The sequence below is a fragment of the Miscanthus floridulus genome, chromosome 13 (genome assembly GCF_019320115.1).
Source record: "Miscanthus floridulus cultivar M001 chromosome 13, ASM1932011v1, whole genome shotgun sequence".
Classification (NCBI taxonomy): domain Eukaryota; kingdom Viridiplantae; phylum Streptophyta; class Magnoliopsida; order Poales; family Poaceae; genus Miscanthus; species Miscanthus floridulus.
In genome coordinates, this window is record NC_089592.1 from 1,376,244 (window position 1) to 1,382,243 (window position 6,000).

Sequence of the window (6,000 nt, forward strand, 5' to 3'; positions counted from 1 at the left end):
TCTCCTCCACCAAACAACCTCCATCATCCACCTCCACCAATAAGCCTACACCACCCACATACCCCATGGTTAGGGCTTGCTGAGTACGTATGTACTCACCCGTTGTTGACTATCAGATATTGACCTTGAGGAAGACTTCAACATCGTCGAAGAGGCAAACCATGAGGATTAGGAACCACGCGAGGAGTTGTGAACCGTTGGAAGGAGTCTTAGGATCTAGGGTTTTGACTGCACTCAATCATGCCTGTGGAATAGAGTGTCGCTACACTATTAAATACCGCTTAGTAGTTACCACCCCGTTGTAATAAAATGCCGCCTCACGGCATATAGAACCCGTTAGACTTGTAAAAGCCTATGGCTATGCCCTTCAAGACACTTTTGTAAGACCTTATTTCTAGATATTAATTAAGCTCGGTATTTTATATAAATCTGTGTGCCATTTCTGTTACCGGGTGCGTACTTGTGCGTGATCCTGGCACAAGTATAGATGTACTTTCGGACTCTCAGAATGAGGGGCCGACAAAGTGGTATCAGAGCCGAGCTTGACCATAGGATGAAGCCCTAGGATTGGATCGCATATAACAACAATAAAAATAACAACGAACCTTACAATTGTAATTGTGGGGGGTATGACCCCGGATACCCATGGCAGGCCACATGGGCTACGCCTCCAGGGGCGGTCCAGCCCACGAGAAGGAGCCTTGCGGGGCACGATTCTGCTCGGCGCCTCCCTCAAGGCATGGGAAGGATATTCAGAAGATGACACGTAATCTGATAGGATATGCACAATCCCGTGTTTCTTGTAATCTGTTATTACTTTTCGGTTATCTCTCAGATCTAACCGACTTGTAACCTTGCCCCCCGGACTATATAAGGTGGGCAAGGACCCCCTACAAAATCACGGCAAATCATACGATAGCTAATACAAACCAACAGACCATAGGAGTAAGGTATTATGTCGTACTGACGGCCTAAACCTGTATAACTCGTGTGTCTCTGTTGCCTTCTTGTTCTTGATTACACGCTCCTCTGTCGATCAATCTACCATCGCGGGATACCCCTTGGTGGACTGCCGATGATATTTTGTCGACAGTTGGCGCGCCAGGTAGGGGTGTGCATGCTGTTTCCTTGTCGAACAAGATGGCTTTTTTCATAGGCTCTTCGTTCCTCCCACGTCCCAGCCAGATCTTCACGGTCGGATCCATCACGTGGGTCATCAACGCCAACAGAGTCGGAGAGCTTCTCGAGCCGGTGTAGATCCGTTCTGCGCTGACCACCCTCGCACCTACGACTGCAGATCCAATCTCGGAACCACTTCCGGGGTTGACTTCATCAGCCACTCGCCGCTCGCTTCTTTGCTATCGGAGGAGGCACGTCAACAATGACGATCTGATCGAGTCTATCGATCGGGTCGGCCTAAAACTTGCCGATTGCCTCTCCATTGTTGAGTCGGCTCTAGACCCCCTTGTTCAGCACCGATCACCTTCCGATCCCGATCTGTCGGTGTCTAGTGCTCGGCAAACCTCAGGGCTCACCGCCCTACCCTTCGGGCTCGCCAACACCGCCGCTACGTATCAGGACGCCCTGATGGGCAAATTCGCCGACCGGCTCGCTGACCAGCTTCCACCAACCGTCAACATGCTACACGCTAGCCGAGGTCCCGGAACATCCCTCCAAACTATCCTAGAGGAAAATCCGGACTCTGAGTCTCAAGACTCTATGGAGTCCCTCACCGAGACCTTCACCAAGCAACCTCCCTTCCTGCCTTTCCGGGGTGGTGCAATCTTCAACGTCAGTATCGACAGCCCCCCTCGGAACGGCAAAATAGATGAGGAACGAGACACCCATGAAAACAGGAACGCCAACCGCGCGCAATGCTATGATAACGAACGTGCCATTGCGATGGCCGAGGCCGCTCATGATAACCAGTTCGATTCACAAGGAAGGCCCCTCCATCACAACCTCAACGAAGAATTCCTCTGCATTGACGGCCACGATGTTTTCAAAACTCCGAGCGCCAATCTAGCCATGGCCGCCAATGAACTTGCACACCTCCCACAGATGCCCGAGCTCACCAAGGTCGCCGCTATGCTTAAAGCGCCACACTGTCAAGTTAACAAGATCTGAGAAGTTCAGAGACCTTCGTGCTCCACAAGCGCGATTCGCCGATCAGCCGATCCTAGATCTAATCACCGCCCCAGTCAAAGCTGTTTCGCCGACCAGTCACTACCTCCCTAGGGGGGAGTTGGTGGCCACCACACCGAGCATCATCGCCAGCATGACCAAGAGGTCGAACAGGGCGCCTGAGTGCACCTCAGTAACCTTCGGGATGCACGCCGGCGTATCGATCAATGATGTTTCAGGCGCCATGAAGATGAAGTACGATGTCGCCAGGAGTACGAGCAAGAGTACGGTAACCCGGACTCAGCTCTAGAGCCGATCGTCGCCGGCAATACTGCCGATATCAGCCCTAACAGCCTGGAAGGGCCCCCAGCGTTCACCAAGGTGCTCCGAACACTCTAGTGGCCCCACGGCTTCAAAATCACCGGAGTCGAGCCCTATGAAGGGAGGATGAACCCAACCTAGTGGCTGCAGGCTTACGCCACCGCCATCTGCGCCGCCGGAGGAGACACCAACATCATGGCAAATTACCTCCCCATCATGCTCACGCCAGCCGCCATGAGCTAGTTCACAAGCCTTGCCTTGGACTCCATTGGATCTTGGGAAGATCTGAAGAGTCTTCACCGACAACTACATAGCTACATGCAGGCGGCCGGGCACCAAGCACGATCTCAACTGCATCACCCAAAAGCCGTCCGAGCTACTCCGCAGCTACATCAGACGCTTCTTCGAGATGAGGAACTCTATTCCCAACATCACAGAAGCCGAAGTCATCACCGCCTTCGTCCGAGGACTTCATCACTAAGAACTCCATTCTAAGTTCAATAGGAAGCCACCTACTAGCATCGGCGAGATGATCACAACTGCCAACCAGTACGCCGACACCGAGGAAGCGGAGGTGCGTTTTAATGAAGATACGGGCACTAATCGCCTGCCTCGCCGCCATGATGACCGCAACGACGATCGACAGCATAACGATCGCCGCCATGATGACCATAGTTTCCACCAGGACAACGGACGAGATCGGCCAGATGGATTCAAACCTGGTCAGAATCGCCACCGCCGACCAGATCACTTTGTTGCCAACATTTATGAGCCAACATTAACTACGATGAGTAGTATAAGAAGATCCTTGATGGACCGTGCCCCCTACACAAGAATGCCAAACACAAGATGAAGGACTGCCTTGGTTTGGCTAAAGAGTTCCAGGAGAAAAAGTACAATGGCGACAATGGTGGAAATGGAGGACGCCAACCACCTAGGGATAATAATAATGCCTTCCAGGACCACGACAAGGTGGTCGCCACCATCTTCGGGGGTTTCGCCTCCAACAAGAGCAGAAGGGAACGGAAGCTCGCCGCCCGACGAGTGCTCGCCGTCGTTTTAGAAGAAACTACCGCCAACCCCAGCTATTGCCCGTGGTCTAAAGTCTCCATCACCTTCAGCAGGGCCAATCAGTGGACGGACATACCCTACATAGGGTGTTTTCCCCTCGTCCTTGACACAACTGTCCAGAAGGTGCTCTTCAGAAAAGTCCTCGTCGACGGTGGGAGCGCTTTGAATCTACTCTTCATCGGGGCCCTAAGGGAGCTCGGCCTTGGGCCAACAGATCTCACGCCTTCAGACTCCTCCTTCTGGGGCGTGGTACCTGGTAGGGCATCTAGACCGCTTGGGGAGATTACCCTACCAGTATAGTTTGGCACGGCAACCAACTACCGAGTGGAGCATATCAACTTCTACGTCGCTGACTTCGACACCACCTATCATGCCATACTAGGGCGACCGGCTCTGGCCAAGTTCATGGCCGTTCCGCACTACGCGTATTTGGTGTTAAAGATGCCTTCGCCCATAGGGGTCCTGTCTTTGCGCGCCAACCTCTCTATCGCCTATGCCTGCGAGACAGAAAGTCTCGCCCTCGCTGAAGCCACCGACCTCTCCATCCAGATGGCTAGCGTGGTCGCCGAAGCCAAGATGCCGTCTGCTGACGACATGGAGATCCTAGAACCTCCTCATGCCTCTACCAAGTCCAAGGAAGTCAAGGAGATCGGCCTCGGCCTCGACGACCCTTCCAAGACGGTGAAAATTGGGGCTCACCTTGACCCCAAATAGGAAAGCGCGCTCGTCTCCTTCCTACGTGCCAACGCCGATGTGTTTGCTTGGAAACCTGTAGACATGCTGGGGGTACCACGGGAGAAGATCGAGCACTCCTTGAATGTCTCGCCGACCGCCAAACCGATCAAACAAAAACTTCATCGATTTATGTCGGACAAAAAGGAGGCTATTAGGGTAGAAATAAAACGGCTCTTAGCTATCGAATTTATAAAAGAAGTGTATCATCCAGAGTGGTTAGCTAATCCTGTTCTTGTTAAGAAAAAGAATAAAGAATGGAGAATGTGTGTTGATTATACTGATCTTAACAAACACTGCCCTAAAGACCCCTTCAGCCTACCTCGGATAGACGAGGTTGTAGACTCCACCACTGGCTGCGAATTGCTCTCCTTTCTTGACTGTTACTCCGGCTACCATCAGATCTCCCTCAAGAAGGAAGACTAGGTCAAAACATCTTTCATTACGCCTTTCGGTGCATACTGCTACACCACTATGTCCTTTAGACTAAAGAACACTAGAGCAACCTACCAAAGGGCTATCCAGATGTGCCTCGACCAACAGATCAGCTACAACGTCGAGGCCTACATCGACGACATGGTCATCAAGACTGAAACCGTCGACAATCTCATCGCCGACCTCGAAGAAACTTTCTCAAACTTGAGCAAATACTGATGGAAGCTAAACCCTTCAAAGTGCATCTTTAGAGTTACATTCGGTATCCTGCTAGGCTACATCGTCAGCGCTCGGGGCATTGAACCGAACCCTGATAAGGTCTCCGCCATCACCAACATGAAACGACCGACGTGTGTCAAGGATATACAGAAGCTTATAGGTTGCATGGCTACGTTAAGCCGATTTATATCGCGCCTCGGTGAAAAAGGGCTACCTTTCTTCAAGCTCCTCAAGGCTTTTGAGCTTTTTTCTTTGTCAGAGGAGGCAGACACAGCTTTCGAGCAGTTCAAGTTGTTTTTAACAAAACCTCCAATCATGACAGCGCCATGACCAGATGAAACTCTACTGGTTTACATCGCCACCACTTCTCGAGTTGTCAGTACGGCTATTATCATCGAACGTGAGGAAATTGGACACGCCTACAAGGTACAGCGTTCGGTCTATTTCATCAGCGAGGTACTTAATGAGCCCAAAACTCGTTATCCTCAGGTGCAAAAGCTGTTATATGCAATTTTGATTACCTCACGCAAGCTCCGACATTACTTCAAATACTACAAGATCGCCGTGGTCACCGAGTTCCCTCTGGGGGATATTCTCCGCAATAAGGAGGCCAATGGTCGTATCATCAAGTGGGCTGTTGAGCTCGGCACATACTCCATTGACTTCAGAAGCAGACCGACCGTCAAGTCATAGGCGCTTGCTGATTACATCACTGAGTGGACCGAAATCCAAGAACCCATCGCGGCCACTTGCCCCGAGCACTGGGTGATGTACTTCGACGGTGCCCTTAATATCAATGGTGCTGGTGCAGGCATTCTGTTCATCACACCGACAAAGGATAAACTCCGATATGTTCTTCGCATACATTTTCCAGTCTCCAACAACACCACGGAATACGAAGCATGTCTCCACGGCCTCCATATAGCCGTCGAGCTCAGCGTCAAACGCCTCATGGTATACGGGGACTCCGCGTTGGTTATCAATCAGCTCAATAAAGATTGGTCCTATTCCAGTGAGAAAATGGACGCATACTGTGCCGAAATTAGGAAGCTTGAAGGGAAATTCTACGGCATCGAGTACCACCACGTGGTATGGGAT